Source organism: Sinohyriopsis cumingii, chromosome 18 (genome assembly GCF_028554795.1).
Source record: "Sinohyriopsis cumingii isolate HCF-2022 chromosome 18, ASM2855479v2, whole genome shotgun sequence".
NCBI classification, from domain to species: Eukaryota; Metazoa; Mollusca; class Bivalvia; order Unionida; family Unionidae; genus Sinohyriopsis; species Sinohyriopsis cumingii.
This window is the reverse complement of record NC_142978.1, coordinates 93,893,800-93,905,047: the sequence shown is the minus strand read 5'-3', so window position 1 is coordinate 93,905,047 and position 11,248 is coordinate 93,893,800.

The window sequence follows — 11,248 nt, the reverse complement described above, 5'->3', positions numbered from 1 at the left end:
TTTGTTCAGTATTTCGACATTACATACTAAATACCGAGGTTCCAATCCAAGTCTTATTCCGAAATCGTCTGCATAAAATTGTGCTCCTTAGAACCGACTGTTGGTCATGTTAGTCATTCATAGCAAAAGAAATCTGAAACAAATGCAAGGTTACACTTCTATATATATCAAGTATACATTGAACATACTTGTGCCTTAGTGTCGTCTTGAATGCTTCCACAGAGCAATTAGAGAAAAGCCACGGGTTTCTTGAGAATGGCTTGTCTTTCTCAAATAGTGGCATTTTTGGAGACATAATATACAGATCCTCAGCCGGACAAGCAATGCTCTTCTTCTCGCCATCGTGGTTTGCTCCAAGACTGAAACAACAACAAGGCAAGGGGCATAAATACACATAAATAAGCATGGGACGCAGTGCATCTTTGATAATTTTCTATTATATTTATTTATTGTCAGTCAGCTTACGAAACAAAACGTATTTTTGCATCCACGTCGTGCATTATACATTGGATTTTATTCATCAAAATGTAAGATGACGTACCTAAATAAAATTTACAATCGAATCGATTGGAGAACTTTACATTTTCTACAATATTTTGATTTTTAAAACAAAATGATAAACGTTTCCATTGGTATTAGTATCATGAAGCAATTAGAGCATTTTCTTTCAAGAAATATTCTATATTCGACACATTTCATGAGGTAATCTCCGACTACGACGCCTGGAAGTTAATCTTTTAAGAGGGGACCCCGAGTGGCCCAGTGGTCTAAAGCGCTCTCCGTCACGGATCACTGCCATCTCACCTCTGTTAGCTTGGGTTCGAGTCTCGGGTTCGGCCAATTTGGATATATGAGAAAGCCTGCCGCTAGCTTCTCGTGGGTCGGTGGTTTTTTCCGGGGTTTTCCCGGGTTCTTCCTCCACCATTAATACTGGCCGCCATGTATAGCCTATCTTGTGCTGAAAAATGGCGTTAAATCCTATAACAACAATATAACAACAACAATGTTTTAAGATCATTAGCCGGTAATATCAGTATCATGGTTTGTTATCCAGCAGCTCGTAACCTTAGTAAGAAGTGTCAGTCGCTGCATTCCATTATTGCAAATATTTGTATTTTAAGAATGCTTTCAATTTTAAATTTAACCCAGTCTAAACAATGTGCTAGGTAGGAATGTTCACTTAGTCGAATTTCGTTCCTACCGGTCGGTTCAGTATCTATTATAGGATCTGTCTGGAGTCTTGGTTGATCATTTTGCTACGTATACTATAAAGCAGATACAGTTTTTAAAATCTGTTTAACTGCAATATATGTCAACCAATTTTCCGTCAACATTTCACAGCTATTATGTCAATTAACGTTAAATTTTCTCAAGCGGTGAAAACAAAGATTATAAGATTATAAGATGAACATATCTACCCTAAGAATTATGTTGATGTTTTCCCTCAAGTCTGGAAGGACAGTTTGTTCGGCATCTTATGTTAATCGTACTGTAAGTAGTGTCCTAAACTCTGATCAGGTTCCCGAGATGTAGGAAGCAAGAAAACCTACAAGAAATCACCTAACATGTATATGCAACCAGTAATAGTTACACGTGAGCGAATCAGGATTCAATCACTGTGTACAAGAAATGTATAAAATGTGAACTCCAAGGGTGAACTAGGGGTGGGCCCCGAGTGGCCAAGTGATCTAAAGCTCTTGCCTAGGAGTTTCGGGATCGGCCTATGTTGGTAAGTGAGAAAGCTTGCCAGTAGCTTCCCATGGGTCGGAGGTTCTAGCTGGGGTTTTCTCACGTTCTTTCGTCATACTTGCTGCCATGTATAGCCTATTGTTTTGTAAGACATAACGTTAAACCCTAAACAACAACAATTAGGAAGCAAGGAGTTACCTTACCTATGCCCAAGTTCGTGTGCTGCTGTGCTGACAGACTATCTGAATAATCGATTTTCTTCCTCCAAGGTCACACACCTCTCCTGGGAAGGTTTGACCTAAACGGAGAAAGAAAAATATTCAAGATGAAACAAATATATTGTTATAGGATGATATTGCTTTGAGGTGTATGGGCAACACATATACTGACTCAAATAATACACTATGCATGACTGACTTATATAAAAAAGAGTGAATATAAGTAGAGAGACTAAACCCAATGCTAATAAACATATTGCTGGCAAGAGCATGTGTGACTATACATTTAGATTTAATGATAATGTCCGACGCGATAGATAAAAGCACAAGTCAACAAATGGAGTTTAGAAGCCACGAAGTCACAAACCAGAGCAACGCCCAACCATAGTGATTGTCCAAGGGTCATGTTACCTAAGAAATACTTCATATGTATGTATGTGTATATATATATATATATATATATATATATATATATATATATATATATATATATATATATATATATATATATATATATATATATATATATATATTATAAAATCGGCTACTTCATGTCGAGAAAATGGAATATTGTACCAACGACCCCTGGATAACGAATCCGGTGCTGTCTTCTGATGAGCATTGCATATATCTCTGTATATTTATATATATATATACAAAATGCATATATATATATATATATATATATATATATATATATATATATATATATATATATATATATATATATATATATATATATATATATATATATATATATATATATATATATATATATATACATATATATAGAGATAGATAGATAGATAGATAAAATGTAACTTCCTGCTGCGGTGTTAATGTAAATATCAAGATGCTTTTATACCCAAACCACTGGCACACGGTGGAAAATCAAGAGTCCGTAATAAGAGTTTTGAGGAAACCAACTTAAAACGTTACAAACAGCCTGGGATCGTTAATGAAACATGATGTAAATAACGTAAATGGGTTTGAAGAAAACCTATAGGCTGACAAAACGACGAAGACTGCGCCAGGAAGTTCGCCCGATTCGATATCAAGCAGCCACTGGTATATACGTTTCATTAAGGCAATTTGACATAAAACAAAACGTTTTTGTCAAGAACCTTACTGGAATAAATATGCCAGTAAATGAATGAAAATAAATACCAAACATAGAATAAAATCCATTCAGTGGTTTTGAAATGATTGTGGATTAATTTCAAATATTCTCTTCGATCCCCAAGGCTAGGAAATACACCATAATGGACATAGTTCTAATCTATCTCCCACTCGCTCTATAGAGGTCTATAAATTCACGGCTTCTATAACGTATTTTCTTTTATGTTGTTGAAATTTTTAGATAGGTTGCACAAAACAACTGTTTAAATGCATAGTAAATAATGATATCGAACCTAGTGCAGCATTAGTAAAGTATATAACAAATAGTGAATTGAAATTCCGGTTATTCTGATTACTGCAACTATCTGACAGAATGACAAATTCGTGCAGTCCACTCCGATACATATGTTACATCTGTACAGTGTTCTCCCATAGGTCAGACGGCTTTTTAGATCCAGATTGTGCAGGTCATTTAGTATCGCGTACTTCCATGTCGTGTCATAGACCTTTCCGAAATCAATAAAAACCGCTACTAAGTGTTTTTTCTTCATAAATGCATCGCGAATATAAGTTTTCAGTCTACTAACAATATCATAATTGGTGCTCTGGCCATATCGAAAGATACTTTGGAAAAGAGATATTAAATTGTCAGTTTCCAGGTACCACACAAGCCTAGAATTGATCATTCGTTCCATCGCTTTGCACAAACATCTTGTGAGTGCAATAGGTCGGTAGTTGGCAGGATCTGCGCTATCATTGTCTAAATCCTCCATAAGCTCCAATAACGAGAACCGTTCGTTATAAGTTTCTGAGTTTTTGGATGTGAATTTTAAACGTGACTTTTCTTTTTGAGTTTTTAATCTTCGGAAGGCTTCTGAATAATTAGACGAAATGAACACGAGAGTAGCGACACAGGTGAAGGAAAAAGATCGAGCATTTTTGCAATGTGTTTTCCATCAACAGGCCGAGCTACATAACTATGCATGCTTCCAGCATCATTATTAAAGGGTTTTAATTCGTGTATCCTACAGACTTGTAACTGGATTATCCAAAAGAGTGTTTATATCAAGAGAACAATTTTACAGACCCTTTTTCTAGCTAAAGACGAAATCATTAGCACCACAGCCAGATACATTATAAATAGAGCGTTACAGAAATCCCGAATTTGCTCTCTGTCACAAATATTCAAAGTCATACCGGAATCATGCTTTCATTGCCTATCTCAATTACTCGAAAGCATACATGAATCCCGTTTTCACAGACTATCGCAAGTACTCAAAGGAATACAGCAATCCCGTTTTCACATTATATTGCAGGTATTCAAAGGAATACGGTAATCCCGTTTTCACACCCTATTGCAAGTACTCAATGGCATACAAGAGTCCGTTTTACACTCTACCAAAATCACACAAAAGCATACAGGAATACTGCTTTCTCGCTCAATCACATGCACCCAGAGGCATGCAGAAAAAAACGAATGAATACATATAATTACTTACCTTGTACAAGAAAAATTCAAGAAGGGTGACTGTGATTGATATACTATCATCTTCGATTCCTTTGTAGAGGAGGTTTACCTATGACAAAATTAAGATATATTCATATACGATAATTCTAATGCATACTTATTATATGTATATGCCTTGCTTTACAATCAGAAAGAATGATAAAGCAAATTTAATTATCAACCTTTCCAAACAAAGGGTGTATTAAATACAAATAATGATGCTACCTTTCCAAATCGGACACTATTAATATCATTTATTTCACTGCTTTTGTATATCAAACAATTCTTAGCTTAATAACTGCTTATTGGGGATATGTATTTCCGTCTTACAGATTTACCTGTTAACAGAGGAGGCCGGTAACAGAGGGTAGTTATTTGCAGACAATGCCGGGTTACTGAAAAGACATTCGTACAGGCGAGACTGGGTTACGGAGGGGCTTGTCTACAAAAGATACCGGGTTGCATAGGATACTTGATGATAGAAACGCCCTTAACAGATATTTAGAGAGGAGAATTCATGACGTTTTCTTTCTAATTGCAATAACAAACTTATTGAAATGCTTATCCTTGAAGAATTAAATAGTTGACATGCATGTATCAAAAAATTTACAAAAATGCCTTCTGTTTCTTCAGAATTTAATCAGGTGAGATGCATCCAAGTAACTTAATAATAATCCTTAATTAGGCCATGAAGACAGTTTTGTTGGTCCTACTGCCTCATGCATCATTCCATTCATAAATCATATGTTTGATTCACAATGGCAGTATGCAAATTAAAGGAAATTAAAGGAATGTTAAAGTGTTCAACAGTTATGTATTCATTACTTACACCGTTAATAATGTGTGAAAAATATTCTCTTATATTTTGTTTCACTTGAACATCTTTTTCATCTTCATCCGAGATATGTACCAGAGATGAATGCCTGCAAGGAGAGATGAAACACATATTTTTTCTCTATCTGTACTTGAATAAGTGTTTCTGTTACCACAAGATACGTCAAATCTCCCGATATGAATTTGATAAATTGTATAATTTTGATGAAAGAACTAAAAGAAGGACTTTACTTGCACGAATTGGATGCACATGGCCTGCGTTTTGGTTTTGAATGTCGTGATATTTGCTTCGTGATTTAAATCCACAGAAATATGCGATTTTAATTATCACGTTGGATTCAAACTTAAACATATCTTCCGATGCATGCGAATTAATACAAAAAGATACTTGAAGTTTCCAAAGCCTGAAATGAGCCAAGGTTTGATAAACTCAGAATATTTTATCGTGCGGAATATAAAGAGATTCGAACACGGGACTCTCATTACTAATCGGAATTCATATTCCGGCCAACCACTCAATATAAAGGCATTTATGTCACATGTCACCAAACGGTGGACGGAAGTTGCTTTATTGCAGATGCTGTCATCTGTGATTCTGAAAATCAATGTGATAATCTGATAACGGACCAGACGTCAGTCAGCTGTATGTCATATTTCAGCTCATAATAATGATAAAAGCATTTATACAATCTTTATTCTGCAGCATTACCAGCAATCTCTCTCTCTCTCTCTCTCTCTCTCTCTCTCGTCGGTTTGTCTATCAGCATTTAAGTTTTACCAGTGCGTCTCTCACTCAGCTGGATGGTATGTCATCATATCAGTTTTACCACATCATCTCTCTCTCTCTCTCTCTCTCTCTCTCTCTCTCTCTCTCTCTCTCTCTCTCTGGACCATCGTAGCAGGATACGATTAAAATATGGGTGCAAACGACAGTCAAGCGACCATGTTTCTGGACCTATGATTGATGGTAAAAATAAAGGATAGAGAGGGAGACTGAACAGGTTGTCGGATAAAAAAACAAGTTTTTGATTAGTAACAATTATAGTTAAAGCATAATAATGACCTACATCAACTAAAATACATTTATATGTTTGAATTACTCTTACTGGATTTTCATTCTGCTTAGTCTATAAGTTCCATACGTTTCATAGTGTGATCGTTGTGCTCTACTTTCTTCATTTAAACCATATTTTATGTTTGAACCATAAATATGTCTCCTATTTTGAATCAATATGAGTGTAAAATGGAAACTCAAAAAAGAAAACATACAATTGATCTATTTGCAAAGACGACTGTGTTAAACATATCTTTATCAAGTATATTATGTTTGTAATATACTTTTATGCAATTCATTTAGTCAAAGTGAGATTGTTAAAACCGGAAAAGCCGTTAATGACTTGATTACAAAAATGTATTTCGCTATCTTAAATGATTTGTTGAAAGAAACTGTGTTGTTAGGTACTGTGTTTATAGAGAGAAATATGCTTTATATAAGCAATAGAATACGGAAAAACTCTCATTCTTAAAAGTTTATATCAGTCTTGTAAAAGATACATTGAGAATATTTATGTACTCCTTTAAATTGACAACAGTTCACTGCGATTGCAGTACTCAGAATATTTTTTTAAAAGAGAATACCATACACTGGTATATTGTGAAATTATCAAAAGACTACCATATGCTAATAGGTTGGAAATTACAGGCAAACATTCAAAGATGTTTTGGGACTTAACATTTTGGATTTACCTTGAACTCGAGCAAAGACTTTCGGATTTTAAAACAGTGATTCATCTGTGGTGTTTGCACATAAGCAATTTAGAGATTTTATGAGGAGTATTTTCGGAGCGTATCTTGATTACCTTGAAACTGATAAAACATGTTTAGGAATTGAAGGAATTCATCCAATACTGTAAGTAAATGTTCAAATTATTTTAGGGAAATAACTTTTATAACTTAAAACATCGGGACATGTTTTATTTGGTCTTTCTTGTTAAGTAGTTTAATTCCAAAAACGTAATAAGCAATTCAGTTTTTTTTGTGGGATTGAAATTTCGTTTACGTAATTCAGGGACATACATTTTTTCAATATTTCAGAGATTCTTATTGCTTTTATGAATTTGAATTTCACGTTGAGTTTTAAATTTTTTAATCTTTGGTATTATTTTCACATTTGGGAAATTTATACGGAGATTGAAAAGCTTGTACCATAACATTCAAAGTAGATTCTTGAAGATCCTATCCATGAGGGGTTAGAAACCTTAAACAGGACGAGTTAGGTGAGTTGGCCGTGCATTATGAACTTGCTGAAGCAAGAGCGTCTTTCATTAAACAAGAACTTCAAACCTTTATTTGGTAGAAAAAGATGTACTTGATAAAAGTTGTTCGGATTTGAAATAAAAGTCGAAAGAAACTACAAAGATTGATCTTGAGTTTGCCCGTGAGAAAGAATGATTGTTTGATAGATGGTGTCAAGCGAAAATGTTTGACAAACACTATGATAAACTCAAAGAACTCAAACTGATTAATGGGTTCATTAATTTTGTTAGCAGTGACGTCAAATCTTACCCCGACAAAAAAGGACTTGAACCGTTAGAAAAGACAACTAACACAGCTGACGAATATTCTCTGATTTACAAAGTATAATTTGTGAATAAATCTTCCTCTCCACATGTTTTTATTAAAACACCACGTCATACTTGTGCGACTACTTACAAGTTTCAAACTGGTATAAGAGTTAAGAATCACATCTGAAATCCTTATCTCTTTCTACTTGCAATTATTGCTAGACGAAAGGCACTTAAAATGGTTGCTGGATTTAGGACACAATGTAACGACAGAGGTGTTCCAAATATTCTTGTTTCTAAGAAGTCAAGGTCACGGTCATATATTGGAAAAGATACAGTTGTTGGGTCCTTGTAAACACCTGTCTCATTTTATTATGGAGAATTATAAACCATCCATGCTGAATGGTTTAGAATCCTTTGTTGGTGATTTTGCCAAATCTACATGTATTAAAATATTGAGAGACACGGGAGCTTCTGAGCCTTTTATTGTTAAATATTGTGCTTTTTTCTAAAAAGATTTCTAGTGAAATTCTCTGAAGCCACGGATTACAGTGCATATATGTTAATGTTCCTCTCGAGTGTGCTAATTTTACACTAGACTTATTTTCGGGACCAGCAGTTATAAGAGATATAACTTTACTTTCTTCTTCGGGAGTTCACTTGTTACAAGGTAATGAACTGGCTGGGGATGAAAGTAGTAATAGGAGGTGTTTGAGTGTCATCGGGAAACCCTGTGTTGAAATCGTAAAACGTTTAGAAGGTTATAACAGGAACTTAACATGGTTAAATTCAGGGTACTGGACACTGGGGACAGATGGGAAAACTTTTGCAAGTGGCTGTCCTCAATCAAGCTGGACTGTGTAACAGTGTTAGAGTTTACCTAAATACACACTACTCCAGAAGGGTCAATTTTGTTGACACCTTCATCTCTAAATTATACTCTTAGCAAACCTCTGAGCAGTCTGTCGAAAAGTCTTGACTCCTCCGTCTTGACTGTTTGAGAACAAAATGAATACTCTGACTATACGTCACTATTTCTATACATAGAGACCCATGCGTATAAAGATTAAGCGATCGATACTATTTGAAAAAGAGAAAAGTGTTGGCTCAAATACATGCCAGCGATTTCGAAGAAGACATGAGTAACGCTGAAACATTGCCTGCCGTGTCTGATCCCAGACCAAGATATGTTTCCACCAGCGAAAATAGGCCAGAAAGAGACAGATAGACAGAGAGAGACAGAAAGAGAGCATCATTAAGGCAGATATATGTATATATAAAGAGAGCGAGCGTATGTAGTATGTGTGTGTGAATGGTCACTCTAAGCTTTGTACACCGATTGTTTCTTTTTTTTAAGTTGATCAGTCGATAGCGTACATATTTTTACGATATCTTCCAGATGCTACTCTTTTCAGTTTAATCATTGCACTACATATATTAATTTTGTATATTTCATGAAAAGTTTTGTCTATTTATAACACGTGGGTCCCTTTTCAAGAGGTTTAGTATGTCTGAAATAATAATACGTTCACTCAGAGGGAAATGCAGTGTGCATTTAGTCATGCACAAGAGTGACATTTAGATAGACAGACAGACAGACAGATATATATATAGATAGACAGACAGACATACAAACAGACAGATAGATAGATAGATAGATAGATAGATAGATAGATAGATAGATAGATAGATAGATAGACAGATAGATACTCACAAGTCCCATATCCCCGAATCTACCAGGATGCCCATTTCCACATAGTAGATCTTCTTTAGGTTGCGAACTTCATCTTTGGATAGGATTTCAAATGAGAAAGCATATTCATTGGCGATGTTATAGCCGTTAGTACCAATACAATAAATAATTGAAATATGTATTTTATTTGCATGTTTAAGATAGAACACATTGCTGTAACTGTTCAAAATAGTTTCCGTGTACAATGTTTTTAGTTTTCAATACTAAAGATTATTTTTGTAGTAATGTAATAATAATCCAGCATTAAATTGATATAACATAAATTAACAGAATTTAATAGTGATAGATTTACCAATATTATTTGATTTTATGTAGACATTCTTATATGCAATTGATGCTTTTGTCGTTATTGCAGTATAACTAATATAAAATGATATAATATAATATAATATAATATAATATAATATAATATGATATAATATAATATAATATAATATAATATAATATAATATAATATAATATAATATAATATAATATAATATAATATAATATAATGTAATATAATATGTAATATATAATATAATAGATAGATAGATATTCCACAAGTCAACCGATTTCAATCAGATTTTGTTTCCCCTGTTTATATTTACCCCTTTTATTCTTTATTTTGTCATTTCAAACATCAGTGTTACTGGTACCCAAGGAATATCAACATGTTTCTTTCGTTGAGTCTGAAATAATTGGCATACTACTGACAAGTTTAATAATCTTTACATTAAAAGATAGTCTGAATCCTTTGTGTGGGTTCACTGAGGCGACAAAGTTAATCGTGTTGCTGGACAAAGGTATCGACAAAATAATTTCACGGACATAAATGAGGAATGTCGATTCCTGACTCACGCCAGAAATTAGCGAAGTACTCGTTTCAGCTGGCTTCTTGTAGCCTTTAATAAATACTGTTCCTAACAGCAATTGCAATCACTAGAAGGGTGAATTCATTTGACATATATTACGGTGTCCTCTAAAGTCTGGGATCTTTCCCTTATCAAAATAGTAACGCGGTTTACGGAGACTCTAGCTTTACCTTCCTATATAAAGCTATTTCAGAAATTTTCTCATAATTATAGGCTATTTACTTACAAATCCTCAATCAAGATGGCAACCCTTGATAAGTAATTGAACCAATATTTTCCATTTGCTTGAGCTCTTTACATCGTTTCCGTGATTCTTGTCAATCGAATAGATCTGCTTAGTATGGCATTTTACATCGGTAGTAAAATATTGATGTGGATCTGACCTCAAGCTGATAGTGGAGACACGATATTCTTTGACTACGGTAAATATGAACGCTGTGCTACTTAACTAAATTAAATATAGTTTCAGGATAAAAGCACAGGGATGGAGGAATTTCTCATGTAGCATATATACATGACATGTATGCATCACTATACTTTGATGTTTTTGTTGTAGGTTTCAATGCCATTTTTTAGGGCAAATAGGCTATACACATTTGGCGGCTAGAATAACTGGTGGAGGAAGAACCATGGAAAACTCTGGTAAGAACCACTGAACGACGAGACGTTACTAGCAAGCTTTCTCACCTACCTACGTTAGTCGAGCCTAA